The sequence below is a fragment of the Falco biarmicus genome, chromosome 12, assembly GCF_023638135.1.
Source record: "Falco biarmicus isolate bFalBia1 chromosome 12, bFalBia1.pri, whole genome shotgun sequence".
NCBI lineage: Eukaryota > Metazoa > Chordata > Aves > Falconiformes > Falconidae > Falco > Falco biarmicus.
Genome location: NC_079299.1, coordinates 30,233,437 through 30,257,306, shown reverse-complemented (window position 1 = coordinate 30,257,306; position 23,870 = coordinate 30,233,437). Strand labels below are relative to the sequence as shown.

The window sequence follows — 23,870 nt, the reverse complement described above, 5'->3', positions numbered from 1 at the left end:
GCACGTTGTGTATAATGGAAGTACTATAACTGCTGGTTAACAGAGGTTTTTATCAGTTTTGTAGACTCAGTAACTCAAGGTGTATTGCTATCCACAGCAGCAGTGGCACACACAATCTTGGGACATGGCCCAGTTCTTACAGAATTCAATTGAAGGGCTTCTGTTGACATCAGTGGATCAGGTCTTTCGTGATGAGAGTGAGGAGTAATTATTTTCTGCATGTGGGGTGTCTCATCAGGAATTAGGCGGTTGTGAGTCAGTTTGTTCTGATGGTTAAGTTTGCACCTGAGTTTCCATTTTAACTCCAATTTTGTCTCATACTTTAAAATCGTCAGAAATGTCATGCTGGACTAAGGGGAGTAAGGTTTTTTTTTATCCAGTGAGATACAGGTTAGGTGGTCTTGGAACAGTTCCCACTAAAGCAGGGGACAGTATTACAAAATCTACTACCATTTGTACTAATTAGCAACTTTGCTGACAGCCTCTGGTGAGTAACTCATTACTGTCTATTTGTGCGCTTGGCTTATAAATCCCCTAACAGCCAGACTGTGTGCACTGTTGTAATACAATATTGTTGTGGTATAAGACCTTTTTCTTGAGCATTAGCATGTCTCTTCAAACATAGTGCTTGAAGTATAAGTAGGTCAGTGGCATGGAGACGCAGCCCCTAACTAAGAAGGGCTTCCAGTATTTCTTTTTTCCCCCTCTTTTGGTCCTGAAGTAGAGATGAATAAAATCTGTTCGTTTCTGGCACCACTCTTGCTGATGCTGCTTGTTTCTCAGCGCATTTAAAATTTTCTCTGATTCGACCTTCACCTTTGCTTGTGGGCATGATATCACATATTTTAGCATGCTTTTTTTTCTTCCCTCCATATCTGTGCTAGTCAGGCCTGTTGGAATTTTGAAGTACTTTTGCCACAATTCAACAAGAATGTTCTTTTTCAATTTCTGTAGGTAGATTCTGCTATTCAGTGATTTCCCCCCATCCTTTATCATAGGCTATGTCTTTTCCATATGGTAATGAATCATTCCCCTAGGAGGAGTATCATTTGCTCAATTCAATGGACTTCTCACAATGTGGATACATGCATTTCTTTCACCTATCATTTTGATTTTAGTTTTCCTGCAGTTTATTGGCTTCAATCTATATTTTCTTTGTGATCTGTTGCTAAAGCTTCCTTTCCAGCTCTGGTAGATATCTCTGCCTATATTGAAGTCTTTGCTGCCCTGATGGCATACCTACACTTTCTATCATTCTCTGGAGGTGCTATCTACATATTCAGTTTAGTAATTTCCACCATACCTTCTCATGATTCCATTTAGTATCTGTCCTGAGCCTCTAACGCAGTTTGTTTTGGTTTTCTCCAACTTGTTTATTTAGAAATAAAAAGTCCTGACAATACTCTGTCCTGTGAAAGTACTGTCTAATGAAATAAAGAGGACAAGGATGAACAAACATCTCTTAAGCATGGGCTTAGATGCTGCAAAACCACTGCACAAACAGAAAGAAGTCTCAGTTCTACACGGAAGATTCTGCTTTTTGTTTAGTGATTTGATGATAGAGATGTGCCAGAATGAAAATGAAAGTGTGTCCTGGAGGTGTGTGCGGGGTGTGTGTGTAGTGTTATTTGTCTTGTTTAAATAAGCTTTTTGCACAGAAGCTGAGATGGGCTGAGAGTTAAATGAGCTGATTCAATGGAAGTCCTGTGTTTCTTCTTTTATTTCTGACTCATTGCAAGACTTCGAACCAGTCACTTCAGTATTCCTTAGCTGTGGTTTCTCTCATTTCCAAAACGAGACACATATTTTTACCTGGTTTATTGTCTTTTTGGTGAGACGGATCTTGCATCGTCACAGCGAGGAGTCCTCACCAGCGGCATCTGTAGGAGCAGGTTTTGGAGCATTGTGAATCTTGTTTGTCAAATGCCTGTAAGTTACTTAAGAGCTCTTTGGATGGAAGAGAAATCATTCCTAAAATTGGTGCCTTAAAGATAACTCAAGACTGGCACCAGATTCTTGAAAAAAATAAATGGCAGAAATTTTACTCCAGGATCTTCCCATGGGTTTGTCTAGATGGGTTTCTAACGAGCAGGTCTCTTATTTCTGCAATATTCTATATCTCCATGCCACAATTATTCAGGGGCTAGTCCTAGAGCCAAATTCTGCCCTTAGATGCATGTTTGCTTCTCCCATTGGCTCTCTTGAAAGCTGCAGGCATTTTTCCTAAACCATCGTTTGGCCTCCAGTTGTACTGTGGTCGTATTTGTCTGTCCAAAATGACTGTGGCTCTCCATTTATAATCTTGTAATTTGTAATCTTTATTGAGATACTGCTGTGGTTTTTCTTTCATTACTGGCATCTTATTGTAATATTGATTTTTTGTTAAATGGAACTGCATTGGTAATTTTGGCTGGCAGCTTCTTGTTTTTGCTGTCTTTTGTATACTTTTGGAGGGTGAGAGAGTATTCCCTTCACTATATTGAAGCTGATTTCTTTAATCTGACTCTTGCGTTTTGTCTGTCTAAACAAATTTAATGTTTTGCCTAATCTGTCTATGCAGTTCCCAGTCACTGTGGTATCTAGGCCCTAAATTACAGCCCTCTTCTGAGTGTTTTCTTCTTGTAACGATGCTAACTTCCTTTTTGAGTGGCCTAGTCATTGTCATGCTTTTGTAAACAGTTTCTTCTCTACCTATTGATTTTGGTCTAACATTAGTGACCACCCACTGTTTCAGATTGGGAGAGAGAATAATTGTTATATAGGCATCCACATGCATACAGACACAAACCCATACACCTGCTCTCAGACAGAACGTCTTCTGCAGTTTAATTCTCAGGGAGGGTTATAACAGCGGGTTGCATCTGGACTGGGGCAAGGCTGAGCCTGGAGGATGGGCTGCCTTGAACATGTAAGGCACAGTGAAAAAGTCATGCATGTATTTTGGAAAATTGCATAGCACTGACCAATGCAAGTAGCTGCATATGGAGGGTAGGGTTCCCATGCGACTGGGAAGTGATGCTAACCTGCAAAGTAGGTGCAGAGTGAATTAGAGAAGTTCCTGGCTCTCCCCCATTCCCATGTCCAGGCATCTATACCTACCGCAGTGGCTGTGAGAGGATGGCACAGGACTACTGCCAGAGCATTTGGCTTGCAGAGCGTAGTGCTTCCCACCCTTGAGAACTGCTTTGCTGCCACCTCCCTCTTGCAGTGCATTTCCCGGGTTTAGCAGCACTCCCTTGCCCGGCAGTCTTGGCACAACCACTGCCAGGGCCCCGCACTGACCTCCTGAGCTCTGCTGCTGGCATCCCCACACCTCCTGTCTCCTGCAGCCTCCTCGCTCGCTGTTCAGGTGCCCCTCCTCCTCTTCTTCCTGTTTTCAGCCACATCCTTGAGAAACCTATTCAGGCTTTTCCCTGCTGGTTCCCCACCTTGCACACTGCCTTTGATGTATCCCAAAGTAACTCCTGCGTGTTGCCCACCCCAGCGGTGTGGAAGACTCCTCCACTGCCACTTGCTGACTCCACCAAGGCAGAATCCTTGAAACACGTTTGGGTGAGGCAAGTCTCCCATTCAACACAGCAGCTCCCTTGTATTTCATATACCTGTTACCCATTGCTTAATTGCACCACAGCTCTCTGAAAGACCTCTGAGCACTTAAGTGCAATAATCTCACCCATCACATGGGGCAGTACTAGGCTGAGGCAGAATCCTCAAGGGAACTCAACAGACTCAGTGATTTTGCAAAGCAGAGTGCTTGTTTAGACACCTGCAAGGGATTTAGAGGCCTACATTTTGGCATTAAAAAGTGGCATGTATGTACATGGAGAATGCAAATCTGAAGAAACCCCCAAAACATTTTGCATTCAACCCGCAAGTACCTGGTGCTGATAGCAGTAACCATCTCTGTGTTGTTGGGTGCACGCTTGCTGTGACAAACAGGAGATAATGAATGTGCTGCTGTTTGAAAGGGCCAATTCCAGCCCCTATTTCCGCAGAACCATCACCCGTGGTTTTTGGTCAGGTAGAGGACAAAGCCCTCTCAAATCTGGTAGTGCCTCTGTGTACCCAGTGCCCAGGAACACAAGTGTCCATCCTTTATCTTACTTGCGCCTCTCTTTGGAACATGAAGGCTGTGCACCAGAGTGGACGAGATGGTTTTCTGGCAAGCGTCAAGGCAGCCACTGCTGTTGGTGGTTGGTTAACAGACCTGTACAAGAAAGTGATTCACAGACTACAGATTTATTGTCAATTTTGTTATGCTTAAGGCAGGCAGTAATTTCAGTTTTCACTGCCATTAGCTAATAATAGTAATTAATTAGTAAATTATGCCATTGGGATCTCAGGGTGAACTAACAGGGAAAATGTAAATTAAAAAAAAAAAAAAAAAAAAGACCACTAATGTTTCTGAGTTTCCCACCACAATTGAGCATTTGTGTCAATCCTATCCCTCCAAACTGAATTTCTGAACAACAACTTACATTGCCCACAGCACTATCTGGAAAGTATTTGAAGCAAAATGAGAAGGTACACCAAAAAGCATCAGAAAGGTACCAGGAAATGAAGGGGAAAGCAATGGAGAGTTGTGTTGCTGTTCTAGCAGCTGGAGGAACAGGGCTGAAATCTACCCTGGGTGAAGTTTCAGCCTGTCCCCTGCCAATGATGAGTCTCCTTTTCTCAAGTGAAGTGTGACATGAGACTCCCCGCTGGCAGCCACTGCCCCATGCTCCCTCCAATCCCCTGTCATGCGCCTTCCACGGCACCTGAGCTCTGCATTTGCCATTCGTGTTATTAAGGTCTGAGCTCTCTCTTATAGGGAATTGCTGAGTGAATCAAATCTATATTCATATTATTCCTCCCTTTTCAGGATCTGAAAACCTCACAATAAACTAGGAGGGGAGGGGAGGGGTTTTGTTGTTTGGGTTTTCCCCCTGATTTTGCTGACTTCCCTGTAAGGAAGTTTTGGATATAACACTAAGAAAGAAGAAAACACTAAGATAAATTTAGGGTTTTCAACTCAAGGTCATTTTGAACCCTTTATTTGGCTGCAAAAGAAAGTGGGGGAGAAAAGAATTAAAAAATGTGAATTAGGCTGAGTCATTTTCACTGTGAATTGTTTGCAGCTGTCAGAATCAGATCTATGTAGTTCACTATAGCTCAATTTCCTTTCCAAGTTAATAACACATTGAACAAACATACTAGACTAGACTCCTTTTTTTTTCTTTCAAATAACCTCACAGTGGATCTGCATTCCTAGTGTAAAAATGTCTCTATTAGCTTAGGCTATTTATAGAACATCAGAGGGCTGAAAGATAGTTAAAAATTAATCGATTACCATCAAATAACAGACACTAAAACTCAGTGTATGAAATGCCTTCCTCTACTGAATAAATTAATAGTGAGGGGAGAAATGTATGATCCTGATTTACAGGCTGGCCAGATTCAATTTAACACTCTCCAGTGCAGCTCATCAGCATTCAGAGCTGTGCAGTTCAGGTGGCACTTTCAGTAGCTGACCCTCTAGCTGATGTGATGGGTAGAGGGAAGGCAATATGCTTGGCAGGGAGGACAGAAAGGGTTGAGGTGTCCAGCTTCAGCTGAAAGACCTTTGGAAGGACCAGCTCAGCTCCTGGGGTCTAATACTTGCTGCTGAATGATTCCTCTTGACCTGTCCAAAGGTGGCACTGGGGGATTCACAGATGGAAATTACTCCTTCTGCAATCTCCATGACATGCTCTTTTTCTTTCTGTTGAAATAGTTAAAAGCAATGGTGGGGAAGCGGCACCACCTGTGTGTAGAAGGTAAAAAACTTGGGTTTACAAAATACTAAGATGTTTCTCTAATAATCTTATTGGGAATAGTAAAATGCTGCTCTGGCCTTTATACTCTGTGGCTGTAATCATGCCATGGGCTGTGAAGAGAAATAAAATGTTTTATGAAACCAATGAAAATAATTATGGAGGGAAAAAAAAAGCTTTCAGGAACATAAGTCTTTCTTCAGGTCTGAAAGGAAGCAAAAGAAGAACTTAGTTCCAACATTGCTGCTTCTATCCGTATTGGTCTGAAGCAAGGCTGGTGGCCTCCAGAGCTTCTCTGTTTCTTCTAAGTGCGCCAGTCAGTCTCATAAAAGATACTGTTCACCTGAGAAATTTGCCTTTCTACCAAGGCGTTGTTTCAAGCCACAGGTTTGGCAGTGGGCAAAGCTAAGTGGTTGGGGTTTATCGCTTGCAGGCATCGCAGGACTTTTGCACCAAGACAGACAAAGCCCAGGGTGCCTTTGACTATGCGCTGATGTGTCTGCACAGCTCAGGCTGATGCTAGTTTAGGGATGGAACACTTCGGCGACTTTGGGGTACATCTAAGTCTGGGGTAGTTTGTTATCATACCTTTAGAGAAAGTGGCTAATAGATATGATGAATCTCCTGTTTTAGACATCCCCTACGGGGAGTAAAAGGAATTTGATTAAATAAAGAACAGCCTCTAAGACAGGATGGTGAGTTTAACACCTGCCCCTGTTGATTGCTGGCAGACCATAACACACAGATTACAACATAGGGGAAGTCTTTATTTCCTCTTTTATTACCCAATATGTACATTTCCAAGCAAAGGTGACATTTTGTATGTCAAAACAAAGGTAGAACTGCATAGCCTTTGAAACATCAAACTCAGATGGAAAATGAGGATTTGGCATGGCTTAATTTGGGCTTTATTAATGCCTTTGGGGGAGAGGGATGGAAGAAAGATTAGGCAGATCAGAGCTTTAAAAGTCATAGATCATGCATTTAATAGCTCTAATTCTTAAATACTTGAAGGGTTTCATAAAGCCATTCTCTTCAAGTGCATACTCTTTCCCACTTCTGACTGTTGAATCTAGACCTCCCAAGTTCTTAAAAAGAGCTTGAAGCTAAAAATCTTCAGACCCTTCCATACAGCGGTGATCTTGCACCAACAATCTGTATGCAGCCAGCATCCTTAAAAGGATCCCGAGAGGAGTATACATGCACACATAGACACATACTTTCATTCACGGTGCATATTGTATTATTTTAGGTACTCACCAAATAGGATTTAAAGCTGAAAAAAGAGACTTCTTCCACTCAGTTACATTTTCTGAAGTGCTACAGATTTAGAAAGACTGGATTTAAATGAAGTTACTACTAGATTTTTTAAAAAATCAATTCTGGTGTTATAAGAAATTGATGGCTAGATTTCAAGGTGAATTTTACCTAAAACTGAAATATCGACTAAGGCAATATTAGTATTTTGTTGTTTTCTCTCTTGAAAACTGGCATTTTGCACTGCACTGGATTTTGTCTTTTCCACAATTTTAAAATAATTTGCCGCACATTTATTTTAAATATTATAGTGCTATTTTTAAACTAGCAGTGCAAAGCATCAGATTTTATAGTAGCTATTACATAGTGTAAGGGGTTTTCTGTAATAAAATCAATATCATAGGATAAATACTCTGAGCTAGAATAATAAGCTACTGATAATTTTGCCCATAGTAATCGTTTTTAGCATGGCTGTGCTTTCCACAGTGTGATTTTTCTGATTGTATTTAACATGAATTAAGGTAAATTCCAGAAGGTAACATAGCCTGGGACACTGTGACCAATGTGGATGAAATAGCTGAGAGCAGTATGAGAGCACAGTGTAGGGGAAGGATATCAGTAAGATGCGGAACTCTGAAAAGAAGTAGTCATTAAGGGAATGTGAAAGTGGAAGGTAATTTATGATGTTATGGAAATAATAACATTAAATGCCTTCCCCCAAACATTTTCTTTCAGATTATTTAAAATCAAAGTTGCTAAATAAGATAATTTTAGTTGTCTATATACCTGTTCCACAGTGTTTTCTGAGACCAGGCTCTGCAGTGCTTATTACTAGAACTGTACCCTCGCAGTTACACAAGCTCTGGAAGAAGCTTTTCTACCCTAGCCATTCATTTGCACCATCCTACCACAGACCACTCCCTCAAGTGTGCTGATACAAATGTCTCATGGGCCACCTGGTACTTGAAATGGTCAGGTTTATAAAATAGGGGGGTTGTTTCAGCCATTTATATATATATATATATATATATATACTTTTGGATAGTTTAAAGTTAATTTCTGAGAATAAGTTTTATAAACAAAGGAACTTCTAGTGTGTGCTAATTTCAACCACAAGTGTTCTTCAGGTTACCAAAAAATGAGTGTTGCACCATTTCTAGGAGTTTGTGCCAAGGGTACTGGGCCAGATTCTGCCAGAATAAATACAGCCCTGAAGGTACAGAGCTTGGATTTGCTCCTTAGTGATAGAGAAAATGGACTTCAATGTTTGAATGAAGTGAGAGCAAATGGGATGACCAGCTGTCAGCATCTGCAAAACCCAGGAGTGCTTTTGGGTTTGAACACTCTGCCTTGCTATCTGGGCTACAAGGAGTCCTGGGGCAAAAAGCCTTGTTGTCTCCTGTTTGGCTGTCATGCTGGTGGTGATGGCAGCGGGGCAGTGTCCCCCCTCAGCTCAGGGTGTGGGTACAGGAGACTTGAACGGCCAGAGAAAACAGCTGCTGACTGGCCTGTAATGTATTAAAAAGGCAATGCCAATAACTCATTTTATAACCAAGTGATCATTTATCCTACTAGCAAAATCTGTTCAACTCTGGTTGTATAGGTTATACAGTAATAAAAGTTCAAGTATCCATAAAATTGCCATTGAACTGTAAATTAATGTGAGGTAAAGTTGTTGCCCAAGGGAATAACCAAGCTTCAGAAAGTTGTGTCCTAAATTAATTGATGCTGAGTTCATCTCTGTGTAGGAAAAGAATGGGTTTATGCTCATCTTTGGTTGTTGAGCTCAGAGTTTTGTTTTCCAGCAGAAATTGCCATTGTCATCTCTGCTCATTTAAACAGGACTTTGTGAAATCAGAGAAAACCTCAGGAAAATTTATGAATGAGGTGACCTATTTTTTTTTTTCTTTCTTTTTTATTTTTAATTTGTTGCTACATCTGTTTGCATGAGTAGAGCCAGCCCATGCATGCATCATTTCAGGCACCTTGTATCAGTTGAGAGTTTCCTTTTTGCTTAAGCAAAGGTGTACATTCGCATTTTATAGTTGCTGATCTCCCTGACCGTCGTGGCTTGGCTGTCCTCTCTCTAACCCCTCCCTTAAAACTTCTGGTTTGGTTTTTTTTTTTTTCCCTGTTTGTACTTCAGTGAAAAAAAGAAACCAGTGGTACTTACAGAGAGGTCAGTTTTAATTATTATGGATGAAGATTAATACTTAAAAAAAAAAGTACTTGGTCCCATTGCCTTAGGAATCAACTGCTTTTTGAAAAGCTGGGTAAAAAAGCATTTGGGGTGTCCCAAGCTATGTGCTGTGGTGTGGTTTGCAAAACATTACTGCTGGATTTGTGCTGTTTCCACAACTGAGGAAGCACAGAACACAGAGGAGCTGTATAATGAGGTGTACATAAACTGTTTGCATTCAACAAGTCCTCCGCAGTGCTTAAACTATCGGGGTCTGTTGCAGCACTTGGGAGTGGTTGTTGTCAGGGCTTCAGAGCTGCCATATAAACCACTGCTCTGTATTACCAGAAGACTGAAAAAGCTATCTCCTAGATCTCTTGCTAACAAGCCTCAGAGGTTTGTATTGAGTAGCTGACTCTGCTCACAGCAAGAACCTTTCCACAGAGTTTCTATCACCGGCAGTGATGCCGGCCTGCCTGCTGGTGCTGTGCTGAACTGACACAATGGCAAACAGCACTTCCTGTCAATTACTAACAAAAAAGAGTCACCGTTATTCCCTATCACCGATCAAGCACCACTAGTCTGCTTGACACAGGATAAGGGCTGAGGCAGCTGGAGCAGGACCTCCACCGCACCATTGGTGGCAGTAAATTCAAAAATAGTTAAAACATTTTCTGATTCCTCTTCTGCTTTTTCACCCCTTTATTTTTTCATACACAAGTTGTTTTCAGTACTTCTGACTTCTCTGTTTTCCTTACCATCTCTTCTCTTTTCATTTCACCTTTGCTTTTTAGTTTTTCTCCTCATTCTTCTATTTTTCTTTCTTTTCAGTGTCTATTTATTTCTTCTGCTTCACAGATTGTCTCTCTGCTTGCTTTTCTTTTTCCCAGCACTTACTATACTCCTTGTGTTTTTGCAGCTCTAATGCTAGCTTGTCTGCCAAAGAATAAACTCCTATTTATGGAAAATATATGCAGCTATATGCACTGCTAAAACATCTTCAGACTGTTTGCTCACAGTCATCTTGCAGAGACAGCATGACACTGTTAACACAAGAACTGAACAGCTACCACTACATTTACCAAAATTAGAGCCAAATGGCACATAAGCACACACCTATGCAGTCGTGCAGGTTTGGCAACATGCTTATATAGGTTCAGGTCCATCCACCTGGATCTGTCTTAAATGAACCAATGTCTTTCTTCCTCTGCTGATGAAACAATGCATTTTGGTTTTATATGGGAGAATCCCAAGGGTTAGACCTTTAGATGTAATTATGCTACTCTTCCCATACCATTGACTTTGCACAGGAAGAGATACCAATTAGTTATGCCCTCCAGTGCAGGCCGATGGAAATTCCTGAACTGGTCCATTGTGAAGTTATACTTTTAGAGTACCCTAAATCTGAATCTGTGAGCAAAAGGTATTATAGGCTGATTTCTTGGGACATCTATGAAATCAGGAAGATTGGTATATTGGGGTGGTTTCATCTTGTGCCTCGAGATTAATGTCCTAAAGCAGCAACACTCCAGGTACGATACCTTTTAAAATGTTCTTAGGTTTTCAGCATTGTTTCTTACTGAAGTATGGTAAAGAAAGGGGGAGAATTTCAAAGGCACAAAGGGTAGTTCTTCCATTACAAGTCGATGGAAGTTGTGTGCCTAATTCCCACTTGTGCCTTTGAAAACACACATGTCCCTGCTTTGCTCATGGCTTTAAATCTCATGTGCACACAAACAGCAGCCCCACGTTCCTATTCAACCTTCCACACACAATTTAATTTCCTTTCAGTGTCACAAACTTTCTACAGTAGCTGAAATATGTCAGGGATGTTTTTGTCAAATTGCTGAGACCAGGTTCCTCAGCTCCCTCTATGCACTTCTGGGGTGATCGGATCATGATGTTAGAGTCGCATAAGAGCTTATTAGCAGCTGTTGCAGACACTTTCGCTGTGCTCTAAAAACAACAACGAGAACAACAACTCAGCTGGGAAGAGCATATGCAATAGCCTTTTAATCATTGCTTCAACTCACCATGTCATGATGTGTAAGCTTTCTCATCAATGAGGCTAGGAATACAAAACCAGAGAACTTCTTAAATATTTCAGACACCTGCATCTTGTGAAACAAATTTATGCTACCAGATTAAAACAAAAAAACCCGCCAAAACAACAACAACAACAACAAAAAAAACAAAACCCAACACCAAAAACCAGGCAAAAGAAGAAAGGGGAAAAAAATCTTGGATCAAAAGTGTCTCCTTATCAGGAAATGAAGGACAGAAACAAAAATACCCTCCTCCTCCATGTCCTCCTCTTCTTTTCCCACCTCAAACTTGATAAAATTCTGTAATCTGACATCCCCCTGCAAAAGGGTAGCTGAATATTTACAAATGGGGCTTTTTGATGCAAGCCTGCAATTAAAAATCTCCCCAACACCGCCATTTGAGAGCTAGCAAGGCTCTGTCTTCTTTTTGTCGCTATCTGTGCTGCCCAGCTTTGCTGTCCTCCTTTATCTGCTGTGGTTGCAAAGCCAACGCGAGTGGCCGTGCAGAGTTGTACATAGGCAGCTGTGGGAAGCAAACGCCAAGCCTCAGAGTCTGTTTATTCAGCAGTGGCAGGGAAGTCTGTCGCTGGTCACTAGGCTGGAGACGTGCCTACAGGCTTGGTGTGGGATGCTGTTCAGCTGTCCTGCTTCTCTGCAGCCCGCTTCATTGCAGTCACAGTGATGAATTTGTTTGCTTTCGTAATAAGTCAGACAATAAGGATGTTGCTAAATCTTTTATGGAGCCCAAAGGCAGGGCTGTTGGTTGATATTCATTTGCTGTGGAGTTATGATTTGTATGACCACCAAGTTGCCCCTTGACTCAGAAAGTCCGATGTTGCAAACTTGTGTGCTCAGCAGTGAATGGAGCTCGGCAAGGTAAAAGTGGCCAGCAGATGTCTCTCAGGATATTTCTTTGCAGACACAGCTCTCCAACTCCCCTTCTTTACTGACTTTCCAGTAGCTGGGCTTGGTGGGTTATGAGAAATGTTGTATCTTACCTCTTTGCCCGTCCCTTGCAAATATTACAGCCACAAATACATGGCTTTGTGATACTGAGGGTTTTTTTTTTAAGTCACAGCCTAAATGAAGGGAATATTTTATAAAAATAAAAAAAAGGCAAGGGAAGGCAGCTCCTTTGTGTCTTCAGGAATTTCATGATTATTTACAGCCTTTGCGAAAATGAAGCAATGTCACTCATGGGGACGTGCAGTATTTTAGATCACTTTGGATTGGGAAAATCATTAACATTGTTGGGATTCTGCTTCATTTTGCATGGGAGAATCGGTAGATGGCAGGAAAAATACTCTGCTTGCAGGTGCAGGCTGTGTCAACATGAGGCAAATCTGCTAATCAAGCTGTACCTGCTGAGCTATGCTGGCAAATTTTTCCTTGGGTAGACTTGGCCTAAGTCTGAGCTCTTTTCGTTAGCTGGCTGTACATTATCCTCTGTATTCAGATGGAGAAACTGCAGCAGTGAGGATAAGTGGTTGCTCATGGCACTGAAGGAATTAGTTTTAGAGGTGGAAGTGGAAGGCTGGAGTCCCCTGGTCCCAGTCATGTTCACACCAGACCGCCGCATTTTGGCTTGGATGGGGTTTAAAGCTCACCACTTAGGTCATACAGAAAATGCGCACACTATTATCATTTTGCAGGAGCTCTCCGTTGGCATGATCCATGTCTTTGAGAATACAATAGTCCATCACCAATCCAATCATCTTTCTGTGACTGAGGGGTTTATGCAATTATAAAAAAGTGGATGATTTGAATGTTCTATCCCTCTTGTGGAATTATGTTTGGAATTTATCCGACAAGACAGGGAAGGGATTTTGTTTGTTTTGTTTGATCATTTCTTATCACAGAACTTTGTTTGACTCAAACCACAATGATACAAGCATTCAAACACCACCTTCAGATGTAATATTGATTTATAAAACAGCAGTGCACAGCTGCTAAGCTTCACTGTTTCATACAGAAGGTCTTCAATTCCCAACAAATTACTGGCATTTCTACCTATTTACAAATTAATGTTTCCTCTGAACCTTGTGCATTTCTTATTATTCTAGTCTGCTTGCTTCAGTTTCTGCTTAGAAACCTTGTGTGAGTGTGTATTATGCAGTGATAGGGCAGCTTTAGAGCATCAGTTAAATTGGAGTTAAATAAAAAAAAATCTAGATCAACGTTTATCCTTAGGCAAGTTATGCACTGAGTGAAATTAAACTACTATATGTACTTGTAGATTGAAGAATCAGAGGTGGAGGATGGGTCAGAAACACTAAGATCAAAGTTTTTCTTCTTTGAAAAAAATCTCTTTGAAAAGCCCCCATGCCACCTATTCTGCTTGTTAATGTTTTGACTGGAAGTGTCTGGCAGTGTCATCATCAGCAGAATAATTGTAAAGACTTTTTTTTTTTTTTTTTTTTTTTTTGTGAGCTGACTCTAATAGCAAAGCAATGGATCCTTAGCAGCCTCTGTTATATGTCTCTTAAGGGAATATTTTTGTTAATTGCAAATATTTGATTGACAAACATGGGATGCAATTAGTAGGCAGGCACAGTAGGAATGTGCAGTGAACTGGATCTCTGAACCAACAGATCTCAACTCTCTCAGCTTGATCTGAAATAGGCTAGAGCATTTAAACCATATGTTTCCCTCAAACTTTTTCTTTCCTCTGAAAATTCCTTATTTCCCTCAACTAACCTTCTTTCACTCTCTGCACCAAGGGAGCTAATTCATCTACTATGATCACGTCAAATAAAGACAGAAAATTCTACACAAGCTTCAGACTTATGCTGCTTTTTGACCGTGGCAGTAAAATTTAATGTGGACAAGACTATACATGCCAGTTGTGCCTTACAAAAGCCCTAGGTGAAAGAGAATACAATCTAATTTAACTTTAGACATTTTGAGCTTAATGGTCTATTTAAACAACCTGGTGCCATCTGACTACATTTATCAATTATATTTCTTTTTATTTATACAGAGTACTGTCTTTCTGGAAAGGCTATAATCAAAACTTATCCAGATAAATTGTGTTCAGATTCTGTGGCACGAGAAAGAATTCAAGGGATTTTGGTGTTTCTGTATGTTCTTTTTCATAAAAAAGATGGCTCTTGAATCTTTGAAAGGAAATTGATTTTTATTATTATAATAGCCTAATTGTGATAGTTTTCATAATTACAGCTAAGAATTACCAACAGGAAATGCAGTGTTGTTTTTAGATTGAAGTGTTGACACCCCGGAAAAAATTACTTCTGGGTAAGCAATACCTCTTCTCTCAGGGAAAGGGTGCTTATTCCCCCATTTCTTATGACAAGGGACACTGGCAGGAAAACTGCCTCTGAGGAATTATCAGTTCTTTGGGTTTTCAGGTGGTTTCTGCTCCCTCTTTGTGATGTCAGTATCATCTCTGCAATAGCCCCATATGACATCATGTGCCGAGTGTTGTTGAACTCGGGGAAGCATGAGCAGCAGGAACTCCACGCACCTTCAGATCTTCTGCAAGCAGATCCATGCTGCACTACATGCTCCAACGCTGGGTCAACTGCAAAAGCAGCCTAGTGTGTGGCCTGGAGCCAGTGGGGGAGGGCATTTAACCGGCTGAGAAGCTCATTTGCAGCTGTCTTGGATGTGGATGCAGTCCACTTCAGTGTGCCGTACTATGTCAGGAAGATATTTTTTTTACAGCTAAGCTACAATTGTCTTTTTCTTAGATGTTGGGAAGTATGGGCACCATTTGGCAACTCCTTCCAGTCTGAGTAGGAGTGCTTGTCACTCTGTTGGTGAAGCAACAGAAGCTAGAACTACCCTTCTGCATTGGTATTAGTAGTGTGTTTTGTTGTATTGCCAGGGAATAATCTGAGGAAAATGGAGAGGTCACTCCCTCCTTTCTATTACTTTTTGTATGGCATTAACCAGTCTTATATTACCTATTTTTATTTGTGGAAGTCCCACATCTCTGTCGGTACTCATGAGCAGCATGAGCTTGTACATACCTACATCATCACACTCCGTTACAGCATGCATATTTATAAAATCACGTGAAGGGGCTAATGAAGGGGCCCGATCCTGCAACATTTACTCCTGCTGTGGACTACTCATGTGATTAAGGCTGACTCACATAAGTGTTGCAAGATCCAGCCTTTAATTTGCAAATCCCAGTAACGGTGTGTGTTAATCAGACACTTCATCAGTGAAAAGAGTGCTAGATCCGTAGTAGCTGTATGGTAAGGCTATAAATACAAGCTAGATTTCTTAAAAACTTCCTCACAGAATTTTGCCCCTAGAATGGAAAATATTATCTCGCTGCTGTGTGAGTCCTGAATGTAAAATTTCAGATTTGTTGTAAGTAGCCCCCCAGAACTAACAAAAAAATAATTTCCATCTGGAACGTTTCATGCCATGCATTTGTAACCCTCTTACTGAAACAATATTTAACAGGGGCATTTAAAAGATGCTCAGTCTAGCAGGTTTGATAGTATTTTTACATAAGGGCAGTTAATGAATCCTTTGCAAATCCGTGATAATTTAGACAAAGCTTCATGAGGGAACAACTATGGTATGGCAGAGTTTTTTTAAATTCTGATCCAGGTACATGCTTGGGCTTGTCAAGGTTGCCCTTAGTGAGGACCGGTCCCCTACAGATAATTCTTTTTTCACACTGGAGCCGTTGTTGTGTCTCTCTGTTTAAGTGCTTGACAGAAAATGTCCACAGTTAGGCTGTGCATAATGTATACTGTCAATTTGTAAAATCTTTCTATGTGACTGTGTTGAAAGAGGGACTTCATCACAGGTTTTGTGTTCACAGCCTCACAATTTAAATTTTACTGTTTTGTCATGTAAATGTAATTCACTTAAAATATTTAAATTGTCCTTAATTAATTGAGAAGGGAGATTATCATTGTGGTGAACTTGTAGGCAGTGTGCAGAACAGTACTGACACCATTTTGGCAAATACAGGTGATGAATGGTGTTGACATGAACGGCTGCAGTTACACAGTGTGCGTATACACAAATTATACCGCCATGTGTGTTCCTCTGTGTTATGAAAGCCTTTTGTTTATATATACCCAGCTATACATTTACACATTATGTAAATAAACACACATATGCCCATGCAATTTAATTGAATATATAGCTATGGGTTAAGAGGCATGTTACTCTGATGAAAAACATCTTATGGTACAGAGTAAAAATATTTCCAATGTGCTTTTGAGCCTCCTGTAGAATTTAAGAAGGAACTGCAGAGATTTCTGTAAGGTAGTGGTTCAAATCATTTAATAGGAAGGCATTGTATTTGTTCAAAAACTCGAGGATGTTGAATGGCAGTCTTAGAAACCCATCGAGTTTCATCTTTATTCAACTCCTTTTATTCAATTACAAGTTTTTCCATGAGTCTTTGGTATATGCAAAATGGAACATTACACTGTGAGTTTTGTTTCAAATTAGGCACATACTTTTAAGGCAATGTGCAAGAAATTATGTCTGTGGATTAGTCTTTCCAACCATAAATTCCCCCCAAACCGACGCAAGCATCTCAGGGTGGAATGAAAAGTTGCCTCAGGTGCATTCAGTCAGCCTTGGGGGTGCAATATGGCTCTTTGATGTGCTGAGAGAGAGGCACTGAGCGATGGGCTAGCGGTGCCTCCTACCCACTTTTCCAGGCTGTTGGTGCTGCCATGGCATGCTATGCCTGGAGGGGCTTGAAGAGGTGGTCTCCTGCTGGAAAAATGCCTTTAGAAGCTGCAGGAGGTGGTGATCCCACTGCCGAGCCCCACCAGGAGGGAGATTTTTCTGGACCTCTCTCTGGGGTTGCATTGCATGTGGCGCACCCTCTCCCTGGCCCTGATTTGGGAACAAGGGGGGCCTGCGGGGCAGTGATACTTCTTCATCTTGGTGTAGGATGCCACAGGCCATGTCGCAAGGTGACACGTCTCGCTCTGGCAGAGCCCAGATGCATGTGTCTGCCTCACAAAGAAATCTCTTCTTTTGCTTTTTGTTTGTTGGGTTTTTTTCCCTCCATCTCATGCACTCAGCCGGGGCGCCTCTCCTCCAGCTGTTCTGTGACACTGCGCAGCCATCAAATGTTGGAAACCCGGATCAGAGAGCAGCAGTGACAGACTCCCAGGCACAGGCAGGCCAGGTCCCAAATCTATTGTTCATACAAGAAAGCTCAGCAGTGACTTGACAGGTTTTAAAGCACTGGAGAACTTTACCAGGAAGTTTTCGTGCTTTTCTACTTGTTTCCCTCCCTTTGCCTCAAGTCAGATGCAAAAGATGTGCCATTTTACCGATTAACAGAAAAGGGAATATAGTTGCTTCTGAAAACATGTACACACACGTACACACAGATAATCAGGTATGTGAGAATCAGCAGTCCCTCTGCATGCGAGGGCTTACAACTGTGATGCTTTGTAGTATTGCATTCAGACACCGTGTTCTGAGCGTCTTTGTTATCATCACCTGATAAATAAACAGCCCTAAAATTACAGAACTTATTATGGTAATTGAGTGAAGAAAAGGAAATGCAAACCCTGCCTCACTATCTATTACATTGCCACTGCTAAAGTTGCCTAAACCTGTGCTACTCAAATGATATTGTAATATTAGCCTTCTTTCTTTTTTCACAATGATTGTTTTCTGTCCATCTCAAGCTGGATGTCAGTTCATTTAGATTTACATCAAGTAGTAAATTAAAATAATCACTCAGCAAACACTCTCAGCTCAGTTTTCTCTTTCAGTCAGGAGTTGCGAGAGATGCTTGAAGCATTCAAGCAGAAAATATTGCTGTCTAGATATTTGTCCTCTGGGTGATAAAGGAGGCATTGTCTTGGGACCCACTCAGGCCTCGGAGCTGATAGTAGCTGTGCATCACAGCTGTGAAGTGCGCTTTGTTATGTGTCTGAGGATTAGGGTTCAGGACCTTGTTTTTCTTGAAATACCAGACTGATCAGAGCTGCATATGTTCGGGGGAAAGCAGAGGTCGATGGTTCTCTGTCCACATTTTTACTAGATTATTCTTGGACAGAACTCTGGGAGAATACCCTGCAGCTTAAACCATCCCAAGAGTTTTTCATATTCTGCATTATAACCATCATGGAAAAAAGGCTGTAGTTTATCTATCTGCATTTGAAACAAAAGACTACAGCCTCACAGACACTCCGGGCTTTGGACCCATGCTGGAACAGGCTGGATCTTGCTCCTTTGTGTTCCATTTATGGTACAGCTGTCCATTTAGAAGCACAAATGCACCTTGATATAATAACCAAATCCAAAGAATGTCAGGCCTTAAGGATAGCACAGTCAATCTTCAGATCGACACTTAATCTTAAAGCAAGGGTAGAACTGGGGTGGTGTACATAACAAGGGTTGAGGGAGGGGGGGTGGGTGACAAAAAAAGGCTGTTCTGTGTCTCTAATCTGTCTGTTTCAGAAAAAGAGGATGTGGATTTTTTTTTTATTATTATTTAAAAAATTAATCTGTATCTTCTTTCCCACCCCCAGGAAAAAAAAACACCAAACAACATTTATTTTGGCAAATTAGATGTGTACAGAAGCAGTCTTAGTGAAAATGCTATCATGAATTAAGGTAATACTTCTATTACAGTTGGTGAGTTGAAGTCTGAGTAAAGACTGCAAGATCTAGGCAGTATCTGCTCAGTCTCTGAAGCAGCCTCATCTTTGTAGCAGCACAGTATGGGAATTTGTGGAATTTAGGATTTGGGGACAGACTGCCATCTCCCTTACGCTGGTGTGATACTGCAGAAGCTAACTGGATTCTACTGCTAGTAATAGTAAGATGGTGAAAAGAACCACCACTCTCTGTGGCTCTTTTGTTGCAAGTGTATGTACATACATACGTTGCAAAATCAACTTTCAGTGTCAGTCTGAATCTATCCCTTCCAGACTGGGGCCCTGATCAATTGGCAGAAGATTGCCTTTAGAATGATTAATGTTAATTGTATAACCCCACTGATGGGATGGAAGTGAGAACAGGTGTTGCCCACATGCAGTATGACACCTAAGGATTGGTTGCAGGTATTTCTCTGCTTGAAAACATGTCAGTGGGCACAACTTTGAACTCCATCAAACTTCTGCATAATGGCTGAGGGCCACCCATACATCTTTACTTTTAAAAGTAGGCCAGCATGCAAAATGGTTCTTTCTGTCAATCAAAATATGTAGTTATGTACCAAAATAGTCTTGGCTTAAGTCTGAGGTCTGGAATTACCTCCCTTGTACTGAGTAGGGCATGTGCTCTGCTCTCTGGAGCTAGGAGAAGGGCCTGAGTGATTTCTGCAAAATTAAGCCTAGCTTTAGTCTTTGCTTAGTTCTTCCCATCCACCTTTCTTCTATGGAGCCATCCCTGCCCAGCATTGGGCCTGGAAATCCCTACTGTGGCTTCTCTTTCAGGCTCCAGGTTGGTGGGGTGGCTCAGGTGCTTCTCTCCCCGTGGAAAGGAGAGCTCGGCGCTGTCCTCCAAGAGGATCACAGCATCCTGGAGAGGATTTGAGACATTAGCCTGAGCTTAGTGGGCTACCAGCTCAGGCCTAGGAGTAGACCAAACAGCTCCTGAACATGTTCCTACCCATCCAGTCTTGTTATGGACGTCATTGCCATTCAGATGAGACTCTTGGCAATTTTGAGATTTGGCAGTCTTGGCAAGGTATTTTTTCTGTCTAGACAAACTGGTTTGCAAGTTAACTGGCACAGGATGTGGATTGAGGAGCCTTGGTCAGAGATAGATCTGTGTAATTATTGTTTGAATTAAGCTCTAGTCTCCTAATGTAGTTATACAGTTGTATTCTTATCCTCTGTATTGCTAAACATCCTCTGGCTTTACCACCCTACTGCATGCCTCTTCTAAGGGTTTATGCTGGAGAGATGATGTGCATGGACAAAAGTGGTGACATGTGGTATGGGGAGAAATGATTTCTTGTAACTGCACTGTGTGCTGGCAGAACTGATTTGCTGCATTTGTGCATTTCTGCCTACAGAAAACTGGCATCGTATTAAGGCATTTATCATTGGAGATATGCTAATAGCAAACTTCCAAAAAACCCACAGGGTAACAGTCAGTGTATCATTTCTTTATAAGCAGTCTTTTATATTTAGGTATTTTCCTTCACTTCTACTTCCTCCTTTCTTAGGAAATGACCACGGGGTACTGACCTCTGCTTTTGTGCTCATACAAATCCCCTCTCTGTGTTTTGTCTTCTGGTTTTTTGGTTGGTTTTTTTTTTTTCCCTCGCTAGTTTTTTTTAAATGCGTTTTGGTTTCTTTTTTAATGCTTTGAAAGGGTTTGGTTTATCCTTCCTCACTCATGCTAGCATAGGTATCCATCAGTCCTCTTTTCTCCTGGACTTGTTGCTACTGATGCTGCTCCTTTATTATGATGTTTTCCGTGCATTTTCCCCCTTTTTTCCTAAACTACTTTTACCTCTTGTTTTGTCTGTCTCATATCTTCCTATATCCTGGCAAAACATACGAGAGGTGTCACTTACTTTTTCTCTCTGACCCCTCTCCGCAGCCCTCAGCTCTGCTTCCCTCTGTCCTGCAGAGACTGATACCTCTGGTGACACTTTCCCAGTGCCACTGGGCCTGGCTCTGTTCCCTTCCTACCGTACCTCTGCTCTCCTCTGGTCTGTCACACTATGTAAAGTGCATGACAGGAGCACTGCACACACAGTGACAGAGCTGTGCTGGGAGGCAGAGCACTGTGGCACGATGGCCCGAGCTGCGTGCACTGCCCGAACGCCACCAGCAATACAGTACTGGGCAAGGAAGGGTGCTGGCCAACAGCAGGAACATCCCTTTTCAGCTTGGTCTGCCCCACTGAAGTCAGGGAGCCCTGTGAGAACTTCTGGGGAATTTTTATCGAAAACCACAAATCAGGCTCTTCTCTCAAAGCTGGACAGCAGAAGGGGGAATTCTCTTGTTTATGACGTTAAGATAAAAGAAAGACAATGTCCTGAATGAAGGAAAAAGAAAAGCTGCTGGGGCAGAAGGTAGCTACAGCCTCCAGCTTCTTATGCGAACTCACGTTGCTGAAGAGCATGGGAGGCAGAGGTGTGAAGCCTTCCCCTGCTGGTAGCTGTTCCCTCTGCTTGAATGAAGGAGACAGAGGGGCCAGGATATTTTAGGGTAAGGTATTTTGCAGGTTTAAACTGGCATACCAGTAATTATGTTATCTTTGTGGACTTCTAGCAGCTGAAAATCAAATCTCAGAGTTTTATCTGATTTGAGTTCTTCATGGAAAATTGTACAAGCATTGACACAGGCATACTGTGATGCTTACTGAAGTTATTTGAAGCATACATCATTTTCTAGATATCTCAATACCCATACAAATGTGAAATTGCTGAAATTATCAAAATATTGACATAAAACTCTATGCAAAATGAGACGCTTCTGTTTGTGAGTGGTGTGGCTTGGGGTTTTTTTGCTGCTGTCACCAATCACTGCCATCAGGGCCCAGCATAAAGCCAGGCACTGGAAGGGGGAATTCCCCTAGTTCTTTGCAATAAAAAGCCAAACCAAAACAGCAACAACAACAACAACAAAACAAACAAAAAACCCCCCCAAAAAACCCACCACCAAATAAAAAAACCCCAAAACCACAACAGAAAGAAAACAAAAAAAGAGGTAATTTCCTGACTGCAGGAAAAGAACTACTGGAGTAGAAGGTTACCAAGGCCTCTGGCTCCTTGTGTGTTGCTGAAGAGAGTATTCAGAGAGTTCAAACACAAGTAGGAGATCTCTGAATGCAGGAAACAAGCGACGTAGTACACGATGAGAGAATTAAGCACAGAGGTTACCCTGTGTGCATCCATTCCCAGCAAGAGTTATCCAACAAATCCTTGAAAGAGACATGTTAAAGCTTCATTATAGCTCTTGCTAATTTGAGAAATGTCAGGAATGACAATATCATTTTCAACTCAGCTGTTGGGATCTCTGTGTGTATATCTGATTAGATGGTACATACTGAAAAATGCAAGTAGTCCGCAGTAAAGTCTTTGTATAGCACCTGGCAGAGTGGCATCACTTCAGCATAAATAAATTATATTTGTAATGTCTTTATGATATAACAAAATCTCAGTATTATGGCTGCTGTTGGAGACATGAAGAGCTATGCCTGGCTTATGCCATAATGGTTGTGGATTTACATCAGAATAACTCATTCCTGGTGCCTTCCTGCTGTACGTGGGCTGAGATCCACAAGGATCTCTGAAGTACTTGTTCCAGTTCAATATTATGGAAGTATGCAAATTGTAGGCGCAAACAAATGCCTTGCATTTGAAGTTTTCTTCCCTCTATCAACACAAAAAAAAAATATCTTGATGTTCTTCTAGAGCTTGTCTGGTGATAGTGGGATCTCACAGTGGGTTCCCTTTGGCATACGAAGTCCGCTGCTTTCTGAGCAGCACCATGCATTATTCCAGACTAAAAGGGCAGATGAAAGGCAGACTTGGCTACAGCTGCTACCTGGAAATCCGGAGGCCCTTGTCTTCCTTATTTCATCTGTTGCTAGTCAGCTGGAAAGCACAGTGACCTATGAGTAACGTGGTCATCCCAAACTCATGCTGATAAAACCTTTACACTAGCGCTTATGCCATCTCTCCCTTTCTATTTCTCTGAGATGTTCTGATCTAATCTTGACTTCCTTTGAGGTAGGGCATTCTGTCTTAATGCCCTGCCTCCCTTGGAGAGACAGAGAGAAATTGTTTTGAGGTTTTTTTCGTTATGTTTTTGCCTTGATAGACTTGTATGCAGAACTTTCATACCAGTGAGTGAATATGCTTTATGGCCATAGCCCAGGGACCCTTTGGACATCACTCCTCTCGATTAGTGGCTGCTATTTAAGACATAGCAGAAGAATTTCCAAATCCCAGAACATCAGTTTGGTCCAATAGGCAGTAAATCACCAAGTATAGCTTAGAGCAGCCTAGAGTTGGGAGACAGAAAAGCTCAGCTGTACTTTGCTCTCTCCACCTTCCTGGCAATACTACGTGTGTCCTGGCTGCCACTGGGCAGTCAGTCCACTTGGCATATTTGTAATCCTTTATGTTTGTTTGAGCTGCTAATGAATGTTTCTCGCTTATTCCTTACAGATCGGCATGGGGGATTGTATGGTGGATTTAATGGTGGATTTCTACAGCTGAGGGACAACTATCTGTGAATTTCCAGGTAGTTGCCATTTCTTCTGCTTTTTTTATGAGCTGCTGTGGATGTCGTGACCTGTTCTTTGTAGGCTGCAGTCCTCTCTCCTTAGTCGCTAAATGCGTTACCTCAAGATCAGACTGTTGTCCTGGGTTTCATCTTAGAGTTAACTTGAAATGTAAAGTGAAGGATGTTCTGGCTACCCAATCAGTATCCAGCCTTTCTGTCCCACCAGCAGCATTTGACCAGAAACCTACAAACTGTCTATTCATTTCTGAGAGGATTTGCTTGCATTTTATGAAGGTATATGTGGTTGAACACCTAATGGATAAAGAACTGTCTTTCTGTCTGTATTATCCTGCCATAACTGTGGTTAATGGAGGAACTCAGTGGCAAGGCAATTTCTTGTCCTGAGAGAACTACTCTCACTTTTTGGCTG

The 23,870-nt window shown here is 41.6% G+C and overlaps 1 long non-coding RNA gene across 1 annotated transcript in view; it reads left to right on the top strand.

Annotated features, from left to right (window-relative positions):
- LOC130157855 (uncharacterized) overlaps window positions 1-23,460 on the top strand; it is a 451,498-nt gene extending 428,038 nt beyond the window's left edge. The window contains exon 4 of the long non-coding RNA XR_008825062.1: window positions 23,383-23,460. This is a non-coding gene — a long non-coding RNA (uncharacterized LOC130157855). The remainder of the gene's footprint in view (window positions 1-23,382) is intronic.
- The last annotated feature ends 410 nt before the right edge of the window (window positions 23,461-23,870 follow it).